Here is a 16,627-nt window from a genome sequence, read left to right as displayed (position 1 = left end):
GCAAACAGTTGAGGGCTCAGCACAGATTTTTGATTATTGTAGTATTCTAATGGTAATTGGCTACTGGTGGAGGTGCAGTCCCCAACATTGAGAGTAAGTGTTATGTCAGTGAGCCAGTTGCCTATCCTTGTACTACTGTATGGCTTAATTCCCATGAGAGATCTTCACTATGACACATGAATGGGGATAGTGTCAAAGGCCTTGGATAAGTCAACATAGGTGGTATGTACTGTTATCTCTCCTCCAGGTATGTAGGGTCAGTATCCAAGAAGTCTACAAGGTTCAGTAAGCAAGATGCATCCCTTGACAAAACCAAAATGGGTAGGGTTGAGTGTGTTGAATGTCACGTATGTCCCTGTGGATATGGTCCATGCTGATTCCTTCCCTAGCCTTGCAGATAAGTGTTTTTAGACATATGGGTCAATAGCTGTAGTTCTGCATGTTTTGATTTTGGATTTTTTTACCTGGATTTGTATTAAACTTTATCATGTTTTAGCCTAGAGTTCCAGAGCTTGTACAATTTTTTACTGGTGTTTAGAGGTAGGAAAGAACCATAGCTATCCACTTCTTTAACAGTGTAAACTGAACAAATCTGCCAAATACTAATTGAATTTGGACTGTCACCTCCAGAGAGAGGGATGACCACAGCACAATCATATTGTGTAGCCAATTGGACAGAATCAAGTGTGTCAAGCAGACATATGTGAACAATGGAGAGCTATGTATGAGACATTTTTTTTGATGGATAGGTGCCCTTTTTTTTTTTTTTTTTTGATAGAGAGAGAGAAATGTTGGGGAAGGGACACTGGAATAACTTGGGTGAGGTAATTTGGGTAGGTGAGGAAGCAATTGCAGAGAGTCAAGACAAACAAAACAAGAGGCAGGGACAGTGATGAACACAAAAGGTTGGGGGACACCATGATTGAGGTGAAGCTGGGGACATCACAAACCCATGGTGGTGAAGCTGGGTGACAGTGAGAATCGAGTTCTCATCCACTGAACTGTCATCCCTGTGACCTCACTCCTCCACTAGTTGGAGTGCCTGACATCTGCATCTCCTTCTCCTGGTATTATGTAAAATGATAGGCATCAGCCTCTAAAGCCAGTGTAGGCATGCACCAACAGTGCAGTGCACAACCCTATGCGCCATCCCTGGCAATTCAGTATGCGTGATAAACTCACCACCTCTGCCACTGCTCCAGGAGTGTATCACTAGACCAGCCTCCAGGGCAGAACTACCTGAGGGGGCAAGTAGTGCAGGGGCAGCAGAGGTGGTGCTGTCAGGTTGGGTCCCAGATGTGCTGGATAATGATGCTGGAGCTGGTGGAGGGGGCAGGCAAATCCTGTGGGGCAGGCCTACCTTGCTGTGCTGTGGAGCATTTAGTGATGGGGTACACTTGGAAGACATGAACACATTTTGACGACATGTAATAAAAATAAATAAATAAATAAAATGAAAAAAGAGAAGAAATAAAAAAATAAAATAAAAAAAGAGAAGATAAGGGTTGGGGTGAGAGAAAAAAGAGATAAGATTAGTATCTTCATATGTGATATACAATGCACTGATACAATTAATTGACTATTATCTTAACTTTTATTTTTAAGACTACCAACTCCTAACAGATGCACACTATACTATAGTTTGCAGCAAGTACTCCTTGATATGTACATATATTGCATATATGCATATTCCAGTTATATAGATTACAGTTTACAGCAGGGCATGTGTGCTACTGGTACAATGCTTTTACTTCAAGCCTCTAAATTACGCATAATTGAAGAATTAACAGTATTGTATAGTTAGAAAGTGTGGTCTTTGAACTCACAACCTCCATCTAAAGTCTAATATTGTACGCTTGGTTTGTGCAACAGACTAATCAATGCATACTTGCTTTTACAGTTGAGATATGCATGCTTAGTTTGATACAACTCTAAAATACCAAAAAAGCTATATTTATCATTTAATGCTATAATAACACTACTATTCTGCTGCATACATACCACATGCTCCCCTCATCCTCGCTAATCTAGGCCCATGGGTTCATACATTGACCTCATGGTCCTGGCAGCCATGAAAAAAGTGAACAGAACAGAATACCATTGTGAAAAGCAGTCTTGCCTATATTCAGCTTTTACATCTTACAATTACTCTCTGTAGTTGATACTTACACAGATGTTGGATGTCCACAGTCCTAAATTCCCTGATCCAACATTTAAGAGTATCATTGCCAACATCCTAGCTGACAGGTTCAGTGCAAACTCCCCCCCCCCCACCAAAAGGGCAAATATCTATCCCAGCAGAGTTTTGCCCCCCTGACATCTCAGATGCTCAGGTAAGAGCCGCCCTCTCCAAAGCAAAAAACACAGCATCAATGGGACCAGACGGTGTCCTGGGCTGCATCCTACATAAACTCCAAGAAGAGCTAAACCCAAACATAAAACTACTGTTCAATCTCAGCCTTACTACAAGATATGTACCCAAAGAGTGGCGTACAGCAACAGTGGTCCCTCTCCACAAAGGTGGTACCTCAACGGATCCTGGAAACTATCGCCCCATAAGCCTGACTAGCTTGGTCTGCAAAGCTATGGAAAGGATCATCATTGACCTCATAAATAAAGACACTGGGGACCTACAGACACTGGATCCTACCCAGTTTGGCTTTGTTAAGGGCAGATCCTGCCTCTTAAACCTGGTTTATTTCTTTGAAACAGTCACCAAGGCCATTGATGAGGGGAAGGTGGTCCACACAGCCTACCTGGACCTCGCAAAAGCCTTCGATACAATACCCCAGTCAGGCATTATAGATAGGCTCACCAGCTTAAATATAAACCCCTATGTCACTAGATGGGTTGCAAACTGGCTCAAGGACAGAACCCACATGGTTAGAATTGCTGGAGCCATGTCAGACTCCAAACCAGTTACAAGTGGCATCCCACAAGGCTCAGTCCTGGGACCTCTTGTTCGGTATATATTTCGGAGGTACAGGCCAACACGGAAGGACTGTGGCTGACCAAGTTCACAGATGACTGCAAACTGGCGCCATAATCGACTCTCCAGCCGACACAAGCATCCTCCAAAAGGGCCTCATAGAAACAGACAACTGGTGCCAGAGCCATGGCCTCAAGCTAAACGCCAAGAAGTGTATAGTCATCCCCTTTGGCAAAACAAAGTGCCCACAAATTACCACATAGGTGGTAATCCATTAAGTACAGAAGAAGTAATTAGGGACCTGGGGACCCAAGTTGATAGCAGTCTCTCATTTGACAACCATGTGGCCAAAGTGGTTAGAAAAACATTTTATATAGCCCACCTAATCATGAAGGGATTCACATCTAGATCAGGGGAGGTCATCGTGCCTCTTTACTCATCCCTCATCAGGCCCATAATTGAGTACAATGCCCTTTTGGGATGTACCCTACCAGACACCTGCAGCAACTGGAAAGACCCCAAAAGTACCTCACCAAGAGGAACAAAGGGCTCAAACAGATGCCATATGCTGCCCGGTAAAAGAAACTCCAGCTCTACTCAGTGGCATACCACCTGTTCAGGGGCGATCTGTGCCTGACGTATAAAGCCATGTCCAACCCGGAATTAATGGACATGCTGCACCTCAGAAAATCCAAATCCCATCGAGCTACGTGCTCGAGAGACTTGAACCTCAGCACTGAAATAAATAGGACATGCTGGAGAGACAGATTCATAACCCAGAGGCTCCCTTCACTCTGGAATAAAATCCCAGTCCAGGTTAGGCAGAGTCCCTCATTGACTCTCTTCAAGAGGAATCTTGATGAGTGGATGGAAGATCGTAGGTTTAACCCGGGTATCACTTCTGTGTCACTGTTAGCCAGAGGCACAGTATACTAACCTCGAAAAAGGGCATTGCAAAATTAATTTATAATGGGTGGCAAAAGCCAAACACATTCTGGCTAGGCTTATAAATGCCCTAGGGCAGATAGCCTAGTATGAACCTATGAACCTATGAACCCTCTTCCTCCTTGGTAGGTCAATGTAGTCATGCCTATATTGTTCACCATTGCAGGGGATACCAGTGACACTGGTTACAGCCCGAGCTAAAATATCCCAAGCTTCTGACTTATACTTGGAACCAGAATAGTCTCCCTGCAAAAGCTTGGTACTATGGTTCTTAACCTGGAGCCCAATATAAATCTTGGACGCCTGGACCCCCTATCTCTGTGCCCTGAACCTGACATTTTCCCACCAAACACCAGCCATGTCTGCCATGGATCTAGAGCAATGGAGAATGATCCTTTCCCAATAATTCCAGTCATCGCATTTACTGATAGTGTGCACATTGTTTGAAAATGGTGTGCTCCACTTACCATCATGCAAACATAGTGGCTGGCAATGTGCATCTCTGAGCACCATATTTATGTAATGGTAAGTGGAGCACAACAGTAGCAAGCAGAGAAAATTCAAGGTTATTGGATGTACAGGCAGTTATGTATATGTGTTAGACAAACATAAAGGCCATGGGAGTCCAGATAGCAGAAATATACTTACAGGGATATAATACACAATATACCCACAGTCATAGATTTGAGAATAAATATGACAATACATAGATAAATGAATACATAACCAACATAATACTAGTGCCTCAGCCCTCATATATATATATATATATATATATATATATATATATATATATATAATTAATATCAGCTACATCATGTCAAGTGTTATAAGTGAGAATGACTATAATGGGAAGTGGAACAGCAGTAAAAATGCATGGAATATGCTGTATTCAAACCCAGGACCATGTGTATGGCACTCCTACATTTACACCTGTTGTCACAAGAAGGGTGAGAAAATGCTTGTCTATGTTGCAGTTCATTGTTATAAACTGCAATATCACAACCATAAAAAAAAGGTTGCACACCCTGTACTAAAACCCAGGACCATTTGTACTCCATCCCTACACTTACACCTGCTGTCACAGGACTAGTTACATGACATTCCCTATTTTACTAATCATTCTTAAGGTCTTGCAGTAAACCATCACACAGCATCACTTATTGAGTTTGTGTGATGCCTAATAGTAATTGAATGCATCCAATTTCTGTTTGGGTCCTTTCTGGCCAGTTGTCCAGTTTGTGGTAAGCCATGCATAGCCCAAACAGTGATCCCCCCAAAAAAAGAAAAAATGGAGAGGTACTTAAAAATCAGGAAAAGCAATCTATGGCATACACACTAGAGAATGTTAATATACATGAGATATTTCTACATAGATCTGGATTAGAACTCTCACTCCAATGCACCTTCAAAACACAGGATGGGTGTCTTATCCCTCTTTGCCACACAAACAGCTTTGCAGCAAATAACTTAAATCAATATGCACACAACCAACCACAACAGCATCTACACTGATATCAAACCATACAAGTGTTATTTGTACATGTACTAGTTTTGCATGTAGAGCACCTAGTGATCACACAACCTGTCATGAATATTGCTTGCAAATATACAGCCCTGCCTTACATTTCTGTTTGTTGGTCATTCTTCATTTATCTGAGAAGTAATATGAGACATGCAGTGTGTAAGACACTATACCACTGGCCTTAGAATGTGTGAGAATATTAAGTGGAAATAATATCATATGCAGTTGACAACAAATGAAGGACAGGTTAGATGTTAAGGAACACAATCTGTGACTTGTGTGTTGCTTACTTACATTTCAACCTTACATCTAAAACGTTGTAGATCTAACCTGACACACCCAGTGGACGTAAGGCAGCCTGCAGTGCTGTTGTGCTTTCCTTTTCCCAGCCACTAATCATTCACAGTTGCAATCCATTAAAACAGAGTGCCTATACTATGTTTACATCTCCTACATGGATCCATGTTTTTGGGATTCAGCAATTCTAATGAGTTCAGACCTATTTGCATCTTCACCATGCTAAGAGCCCTGAATGTACACCATATAAAAAGACAACTGTGTAGCTAGGCAAGCTAATGGTGAGGAGCATTGCATATGTTTGGAAGACTGAAAAAACAAATTTTCTTCAGGATATATTTGTACAGAGGAGTACTGAACTTCAGAAGGTATGCTTCCATTTTGTCACCTAAGTATTCCATATGCTGGAATGCATTTAAGAAAAATCTGAAGCAAAGGCTTTTACACTTTTATCGGTATGCATTAGTTACAAGTGTACTGATGGCATTTCACATGTAGACATGATTGTGATACATGAAAATGTAATGCTGTGTCATAAATATGTACAAATGATTGAGGGACAGGTCCTTTGATAGCACTTTTAGCATTTCAAAGATGGTTTGTTAGCAAAATAGGTCATTTACCTGTTTTGGGGTGGAGGGAGCAAATCTGAATTACTGTTATGGCACAAACAAGGATAGAGTGTTCTTTTTTGGGGGGGAACAAAGGTGAGTTACTGTTATAGCACAAACAAGAATATGTTGCTTTTGTTACTCTCCTTGTTTTGTATCCAGCCTGTTGTTAACATTTCACATCTCTAGACTGTTTTATGTTTCTCCAATAGATAATACTGACTGATTACCTTTTATTTTTTTTATCTGGTAACAGTTATTTGTAGTTATGTGATACTTATGTATATTATCCTTCTGTTGTCTTTTAGGACACTTATGAGTATGCCACTCAGGCATGTCAATCCTCAAAGACCCTCCCCCCTTCACCGATGTCAAAAACCAAGTGATTGTAGATGGCTTTAGGCAATGTGGTGCTTTTCTGCTGGAAAGGGGATGGGGAGATGTGGTACATAGGATGCAAATATAGTGGCATACAGTAGATGATGTCAATGCTGTGGGTGGCCATGGCAGGACATACAAGCAGGTGTGACACAGGGCCACTGATATGATCACATCTGCACAGAAGGAGAGTAGCTGCAGTGGGCTGTGACCAAATAGTTACTGGGGGAGGGCCTGCTAGAGAACCACCACTAACTCCCAATGAAGAGTTCCTAGCTACTATCAGAGATTTGGACAGCTCCCATGAGAGTGCAGTACAGCATGTCCTGGATGTTGGAGCAACAGATTCTGACAGAATAAGCACATCCCAGGAGGAGCTTCCATGTAGGCTTATCTGAACAGTTGCAAACTTTTGTATAGTAAAACAATTGAACTCAATAAGTTAATTCTGTCACATGTCTTTTTTGGGGGGGGCTGAAGATTGCTACAGTTATAAACTTAAGTTAGAATTGTCAGCCATGTTCTTGTTGAAATTATAGTTATGGACATATAAAGGGATAAATGTATTACCCCCTATGTTACTGTTAATTGTGGTGATTTTGCCCTTACCTCTTGCTTAACTTCATTCAGGACAGTCTGGACTACAGAGGAGTATCTCATCTGCAGATAGTAAGGCAAACATTTTTATGTCAGTACTGCTGAGCAATTTAAAGAAATGTAGTGTGTGATGTTGATCCCAGGCCTGTTGTATGTTTTGCTGTATTGTCTATAATAGTGGCAGCACTGTTACTTTGTTAGCAAATATTGCACTATAGTAGTACAGCTATTAATTTACTCCTGTGTTTCTTGCTTTCTATCACAGGTGATCATGACAGTGGGAGTGTGAGCCCCATGCCACTTGATTGTGTATCAGCAGACTCTGATGATGATGGCGGCCAAACTGAGGTGCAAAGGTTAAATCAGACACTGAGGTTGTCATACAGCCACCCCCTGCATTTCTATTGGGCATAGCCAGTAGACCTATGCCTACCCAGTCCAGTGAACCCACAGATATTGGACAAGTGGAGGGTGAGGACACTGATCAGGGAAGTGTGGCTACTGTGGCTTCAGTGCTTGTTGAGTCTGGCAGTAGCCAAACCGTGGGCAAAATGCCACACAGGAGAATGGATAGGGATGCTCGGAGTGGCCCTACTGTCCATCCTCCACCTGTTGCAGGTGTCTTTTCTTCTGCCACTCAACATTTGTTTAAGGCCATCATGGAGGCACAGGCACATTCCAATAGGTGCTCCAGACAAATGCTCTGGGTTGTGAATGTGGTACAGTCTGTCATGCATGACTGCCTCCACAGTTTTGCTGATTCACTGGATTGGATGAATTACACATTGAAACAAAGGGTGTCTGTGATGGATAGAGAGGTGTCTGTCATGGAATGAGCAGTGTCTGTGATGGAATGTCTGCTGGGAGGAGAATGGCATCAGCTGTCAGCCAATGTGGCCATGCCCGATCATGCTCCCAAAGTGTCAGTACTTCCAGTGCTCTGTCAGTGAGTGTGCTGTCCACACCCAGACATGGCAGGCCATGGGTTCATGGTCCTGGGTGTCTCCGTGAAGGGACCTCATCCAGCAGGCATCAGTCATATTCAGGTAGCAGTACTGTATCTGACCTTTTTTTGATTTCTCCAAGTCTGTTGGGTTTCTAATACCATGACGGGAATGGACCCCATTCCTAAGTCAGAGTACGATTAAAGTTCATGAAATTAGTATTATTTCACTCTTTGATGTTAGCCAAAAGTGCTCTTTGTAGTACCCGCAATGTGCCCAGCAATGACTCCTTCTGCAATTCATATGGTGTTACATGAATTGGTAACATATCTAAATATGATTGTAAATTATTTTTTATAAGACCAGTTGCTCCTCCTACTATTGGAACTGTCTGGGTATCTTTCTTCCACATGGCTCTCGTTTCTGCCTGCAGATCAAGGTATTTTATGGCTTTGTGTCTCTCTGTACACAAGACACTATAGTCACTAGGTGTGGCAATTTCAATGATCAGTGCTACTTTTGTCTTCTTTTCTTGGATCACTATGTCCAGTTTTCTAGCATGTATCTTTTGGACTGTTGGTATTGGGTGATCCCATGTGATGTAAACTTCATCATTTTCTATGATTCTCTGTGGCTCATGTTTCCAATGTTTTTCAGCCTCTTCGATACTATAATGTTTGCACACTCTCGCCACATTATTATGCCTTTCAGTATACAGTCCCTCTGCCATTAGAGCATTGCAACCAGCAATAAGGTGTGTAACTGTTTCCAACTCGGTTCCACAAAACCTACATGTCTGTTTCTCCCACGTGTTCAATGGACTTAGTAAACCAGCATGTACGCAGCCCACTATCTTGGGCTGCCAATATTAACCTTTCATTTCTTGATGTAAATTCACCTCTCCTTAACCATTCCTGCATTCATTCTTGATTAACATGAGGCTCTTCCAGAAGTTTTTTATACTTGCAACTATATTTATGTTTTTTCCACATTTCTTGCCTTCTCATCTGATGCTTCACCTTATATTCTTTCTTTTGTTTTTTAGCACATTCAGTTGCTGCCTGGTTCTTCTGACCTTGGGTGTATCTGACCTTGGGTGTGGACATGCCAGTGCACCTCCTGGCAGAGCCAGTTCTCATGGTCGGGACAACAATGATGAACTGCGACCTCTACCATGTACAGATCACACCTGTCTGATATACCAAGATGTAGAGCCAGGACAGAGCTTGGCTGTGCTCATGCAGACACTCATACACCAGTTTCACCTGGAGGACCCCTACAGACACACAACAGATACTCATTTTGTCTCACTAGCCATTTGCTGGTTTATCCACATGTCTGCCTTATTTTCTTTCTTGCTCACATGCACTCACCAATTTTTTGTGTCAGCCTAGGTTTCCTGCCCCCACACAACAACCTGTGCAAGTGATGATTACCATGCCATATCCCTGTTTTCTATCTTTTGGATTCAGGAATACAAAAGCTTTGTGTATGATGCTCAGGGTGCATAGCTAATTTAGTACTTAGTAATCTACATTTGTGATGTTGAATTGATAATTGTACCTTTGACTTATATTGGCTTTGGAAAGTTAGACAGTTGATAGCATCAATATTTCCCAACTTTATAGTGAATGATCTTGTGAGGGTTGTGAAGTCAGAAACTGCAATGAGTATCATTACTTTCTAACTTCCCCATCAGGGATCACCTAAAATAACCCTAAACTAATAGCTGATTCCTTTAATAACTATTTTATTGAAGCCATACAAACTCTAGCTAATTCTCTACCACCCACCAGCTCCCTCCCACCTAATACCAGATCAAACTCTATTCCTTCTTTTCACATACAACCAATTCCTACATCCCTCATTTGTAACTTCCTTCTAAGACTCAAGCCATGCACCCCCTCTGCTGACTGTATACCAGCAGAATACCTGCAAATTGCAGATAAAGTTATAGCCTACCCTATTTCTATCCTTATTAATAGAACTATTTCAGAAAGTAAAATCCCCCTTATATGGAAGGTATTTCACATCATTCCTTTACACAAAGGTGGGATATCAACTGACATTTCCAACTTTAGACCTATCGCCTTACTCTCTCCTATAGCTAAAATAATGGAAAAATGTATCCACCAACAACTACTTGACCATCTTCTCCACAACAATTTGCTTGCCAACTGCCAACATGGTTTCAGACCATTCCATAGTACCTCAACTGCCATGCTATCCTTTTCTGACTGTATAAACAAAAATTGTAACAATAACACTCTTTCGTCCGCTTTGTTTATCAACCTTTCAAAAGCCTTCAATATGGTCAACCATAATCTGCTTTTAGAGGTATTAAAAGCCCATTCACTGGACGCACAGGCGTTACTCTGGTTTAAATCCTACTTAGACAACCATCATCAAGCAGTCCTTTGGGATAATATGCTGTCAGCTCCCCTCCCCATAAACCTTGGAGTACCTCAAGGTTCCATCCTAGTCCCTCTTCTCTTTTCAATGTTTATTAATGACCTAAATACTAAAATTCCTCAAGCCACCTGCATTCAGTATGCCAACGATTCTGTTTTAATCTGCTCTGCTAGATCCTCAACCACACTCCAGACCCTCACCCAGTCTGTATTTCATACTGTTGAAAATTGGTTCATGCAACACTACCTCCTCCTGAATGCAAAAAAAAAAAACAAAATTATTACTCTTTACTTCCACTCTAAAATCACCACAATTTCAATTCACTATAACCTCTAACAATGGAACCACCATATCCCCTGATACCACAACCCGTCTCCTAGGCATAACCATTGACAACAACCTTAGCTATGACAATCATATCAACACTACCATAAAATCTGTCAACAAAAAACTGGGTTCCCTGTATAGAATCAAACCCTTCCTTACACCTACAGCCAGAACCACTATAGCCCAAATTCATCTGATCTCTATCCTGCTTTATGCTTCTGCCATTTATACGAACCTTTCCAAAAGCAACCTTAACAAACTTGCCACTAGCTATAACATAGCCAGATTTGCTACCTGCAACCCTTTAGGACACACCACTGTCTCAACCTCAAACAATTGGGATGGTTAGAACTGCAGCACCAACTACTCTATCATCAACTTACTATAACCCAAAAGATACTTTTCCACCCTAATAATATCCCAATCCTCAATAATCTGACTACCCCTTACAAAAACCTTACTACTCTTCGCTCAGCCGATAAGCTTCTAGTTTCCACTATTAAATCTAAAAACAAAGCTGGAGACTCTCTTTTTGCTAACACAGTTGGCTAGGCCTGGAACCAGCTTCCAAGAGAACTTTCTACTCTCTCTTCCACACATCTTTTTAAAAAACATCTCAAAGAACATTTTAAAACTCACTGGCTCTGCCCCTGCACTAACCTTGACTGATCTCTCCACCTTTACACATTCCTGCTATCCCTTTTATTTCTCTTCTCCAGGGTACTTTACTGCTAATTATTCTATGGCCTTTTTGCTGTACTATGTTGTCCAAAAAAAAAAATCACACTTTTCCATTTATTGTAAATTTGTTCTTGATCATCCTCTTTTGCAAATATCACAAATAATGGTATTATCTGTATATGTTGATAGCTTTTCTATATTATTATTGCATAATAATGTCTTTACCTGTCTGCTTGGAGCTTTTCTCCCCAGGCCTCTACTGAAAATGGACATGTATCCAGTTAGACTAGCCCGGTCAACAAATGTAAATAAATAAATAACTTCTCTCTCTTTAGTCATTTTCCAGTTCAATAATATGGTACTAAACTGAGGGCATGCAGTGATCATCAGTACTTTTGAGAGCTATGACTGTCTGAATCTTTGATGACTGAGGCCTACTACTTAGTAATGGACACATAAGTCAAAAAAGTCTCTGCTGTCACATGTTAAGGTAGGACCTGTATAGATCTCCCACCTTTTACTAGCTTACTGGACGAAGTAATGAAATACAAGGATATGCCACACAGTCATATTATTAAATAATACACTCCAGGTTCAGGACTTACCTTGTAAATACAGCAGTTGGCACAGTTTTAGCTCAGGGCTGACTCTGTCTGATGCAAGCAGTACACAGCCAATACATGGGAAGGTGAAGGTTGTGTGAGTTACCTGGCATCAATGTTACTATATGTATGTGAGTAGAAGGAAGGTTTTAGGCCCCTAGGTGGTGAGTGAGTGTGCTATGCAATGTCTCTTAGCCAATGCAAGGGCATACTGAGCATGCTTATGTCTGCCTACACCCACAGCAGCAGGTGGTATCTCCTGTGACTCCTCATCTGCCTGTGGCTGTAGTGGCCTTGGCATTGCTGGTGGGATGTGTTTCCTTACCCTTGCAGATCCTGCTGAAGCTGTTTTCTCAGGATTATGTTGTGTAGCATGGCACATACTGTGAACATTTCTGCACATGTCCATGGAGTGTAGAGCTCCCCCAGATGTATCAAGACACCGGAACCATGACTGTAGCAGCCCAAACACATGCTCTATGATATTTCGGATTTGAGTGTGTGCCTCATTGTGGCATTCTTCTGTGGGTGTGTGTGCATTTCTAATGAGTGTCATCAGCCATGGTTCCAGTGCATAGCCTGCATGCTCCAGTAAATGCCCCTGTGGGATATCCCCCTAGCAAACATCTGGTGCAGTTGGGAGGTGTACCAGATATATGAGTTGTGGTAACTGCCAGGGCTGGCAGCACACATGTTCAAGATTATTTCTTCGCCATTACACATAACTTGGCAGTTTATATAAAGTGCTAACCCTTTCTGTTAATGTAGACCCTACCCTACTGCCCAGGTGGTGCCTTAATTTCTACATGTATGCAATCTATTGCACCCAGTACTTCAGGGCAGTATACTTCAGGGTGGAACTCCTGCTTATTTCTGCCCCTATCCTCAGGAGTACAGGAAAAATATATGTGGCCACTGGCATGTTGGAGTATAGCATTCAGGAATTGGTGGAGGATACTGGATGCTGATGCCTGTGACATCCCCAGGATGTCCTCTGTTGGTCTCTGAAAGGTACCTGTAGCTAAGATTCTAAGGGCTATACATATCTTTGTCTCCACTGGAGTGGGTTCCCCTTGGTTGGCTCTACTTGAGGACGGAAGAAAACACAGAGTTCCTGTAGTGTGTCCCTGTCCACCTTATAGCACTCCACACTTTCCACATCAAGTAGGTTGTGAAAAGTTAAATGGGCCCTGAAAACTCTTCTCCTTATCAGCTTAGGCCTATTAGCAGCAGCAACAGCATGACTTAAAGTAGCAGTAGCCTCTAACATTCTGTCCATGTAGACTCCTTTCTGTGTCTGTATTCCAAAAGTTTTGGAATCCACAGGAAAAACCAGCACTGAGTCTACAGGGATGCTTTATAGCTTGCTGAATAGCTAAACCATGTTAGATTGGTTAATTAGCATGCAGTCCAGCTGTTTATGCTGTAATTAGCATGCCACGGTGTTTACCTTGTTTGCATGGTAGCATGCACCTCGACATGGTGCTTACTGAATTTCAAAGTTTCTGCAACTGTGTAGGATTTATTGAATTCCCCCCGAGAGATATAAACAGTGAAGGAAGGTAAGAGAAATGAAAACTAGAAAAGGAGGAACAGTTAAAACAAAAGTAAATATTGGTATGTTTTAGTATAGTAAAAGTTAAAGGAATAATGTACATTGAATTTTATAGGAATATAGGCAACATTAAGAGTTATTCTAAAGCAAAGAAAACATCAAGAATAAATAATTTAGAATTTTAGAGTGACAGATGACAGAATTTAAATTGAATATGAAAGGTATAAGGACAATGCAAAAGTAAAGAATAAAAGTAAAAAAGCAATTTGTGGATAAATTATAATTAGTGCACGTAGTTGTGGGTAAGGGAGAGGGAGAGAGTAGCACTAATTTAAGTAACACTTGATAAAATAAGTAGAACAATGCAGCTTACCATGCCCCATTTTAACACTGTATTATATTTATGCTTCTAACAGATCTTCTTTCATTGACCCAATTCCCTGTACCCACTGTACTCAGATTTTTGCGCATGTGATATTTATGTCCTTGGCTACTATCATCATGTTACATAATGCAATATCAGCTACTGTTGTAATGTTGCACAATGAAATATGTATGTCCTTGACTGCTATTTTAGTACCTGATGTACTAGCTCCTATTATTTCTAAAAAAGCATTTCTACTGTCACATACATAGGTATATATGAAGCATAAGTCATTAAGGTGCCTATTTCTTTAAGAAAGAGACTCTGTAACAGGATTGCTGTATCATGTTGGGCTGAACATTCGGTCAGTCTAAAGTAAAGCATATTGGTATTAATTTCAATACCTTTTACTCATCCATTTTGACAATGCATATATTGTAGAAATGTAGACACATTGTACATTGTCAAAATTAAACTTGCAAGGCACTATAAGCTGCATTTTTTCAGGCTGTTCAAGCTGTTCCTGCCTTCTGCAGTTCACCAAGGAAGCTTCTACAGCATCACATCCATATGCCACAGAAGACTAATTCTGAATTTATTTAATTCATTAGTTTATTTTTATTTGACTAAAACACAAGTTCAGTCCCAAACAAGGCAGTAAAGTAAACACAAATTTAAATGTTGTGTCTTTCAGCTTTTCCCAGTTAGGGGTCACCACAGCAGAACTCCGGTCTGCTAATGATTGGCAGTAGATTTTTACGTGCCGAGTTGCCGGCCCTGATGCACAACCTTCAAAGAAGGTATGCCCATTCATACATGTCTCAACACAGAAGACGCTCTAGCTGAGAATCGAACAGGACAACGTCTTACTGTGAGGCGACAATGCTACCGCAGCACCACCACCATAGTTCTAAACACAAATTTAAATAAAATATAAAATTTAATGATACAAGGTAAGCGCTTTCACGGTTGATAACCGCTTCATCAGACAACAACATAATAACACAATACGGTTTAAAAAGTTATACTGGCCAATGAAAAGGGTATCTTAATTAGCAAGAACAATTCCAGTATTTAAAGTGCAAATGTACTATTAGTGCTTTAAAGGTCTCTGTTTCAAGAAAGGTTTCAAAGAAACCATATAATTTATACCAGAGTAGGTGTCAACCTTAAAGAACAAAACCCACTTTTGTTCACAGGCTTCTGTCTTACACTTCAGATCACCACCCCTACTCCCTTCTAATACAATTGCCAAGACAAAAAATTTAAAAATATGCCCCTCTCCTGCTTCAAAAACATGTTTAGCCAGGGCACTAGTGCTCTTGCAATTCCTAATATCACATACATGCTCAAGGATTCTTTCCCTAAAAGGGCGATTGGTTTTCCCAATATAGTAGACATCACATGCAACACACTTTGAATAGCAAACAGTGTTGCTAGTACTGCAATCTGCATAAAAAGGAAACTCAACAAAACATTGAATTATAGGATGTAAGTAACTAGGTGCACTAAATATGCTTACATGCCTCACAGTGTCTACATGGAAAACTGCCAAACCTCTGAGACTCTAATAATGAGCTACTCTCTTTCCTGTAACATAGTTGCTGTTTAATTGATCTATTATTCTTAAAAGAGAAATTAGGTTTATCACCAACTATATCCCTCAAATCATTGTTGGCATAAAGAATGTTCCAGTTCTTCTTAATAATACTGCAACATGTTGATATCACTAGAGAAAGTTAGTGGAAATCTAACCTTCCTACCATTAATTTCTCCCTGTGATATATGGGATGTCAGTGGTACATCCGAGAAAAAAGGTTTGCCTCTAGTACTCTGTCAATAGATACTGGCCTTATGCATTCATCTACCTCTCTGTCACTGTACCCTCTCTCTAAGAAGTCCTGTTTCAATTTAGCAAATGCTACCTTTAACTCAGCATCATCACTATGTAACCTCATCAACCTCAAAAATTGTCCCTTAAGGACATTACGTGGAATATGTTGGGGATGCATGCTTTGTCTATGCAGCAGAGCATTTTTCCTTACATCCTTCCTAAACATACCTGTGCAAAAGCATCCCAATTCACTCTTGTTAATAGTCATATCAAGAAATGAAATACTAGAATGTGAATATGTTACTGTGAATTTTAGAAAAGTCATAGTGGTATGTAAATAATCTAAGAAAGACAAAAGACTCTGCGTATTGCCTTGCCCCAACAGGAAAACATCATCAACAAAACGTCTATACCACAGAACTGATGGATTCCTATTGAGGACCATATCAAACTCCCATTTGGCTAACACAAGGTTGGCGTAGCTATTGGCACAAGCCATGCCCATAGCCATGCCAACCTTCTGTAGATAGAAATCTTTGCCAAATGTGAACACATTGTTCTCTAAAACAATCTCGGTAAGTTCACATATCAACCTCACTTTGACATCAGCGTAGTATTTGCCTTCC

This window comes from Protopterus annectens, chromosome 7.part1, assembly GCF_019279795.1.
Source record: "Protopterus annectens isolate FY-2018-M chromosome 7.part1, PAN1.0, whole genome shotgun sequence".
Classification (NCBI taxonomy): domain Eukaryota; kingdom Metazoa; phylum Chordata; order Ceratodontiformes; family Protopteridae; genus Protopterus; species Protopterus annectens.
Note: the sequence above shows the minus strand (reverse complement) of the source record.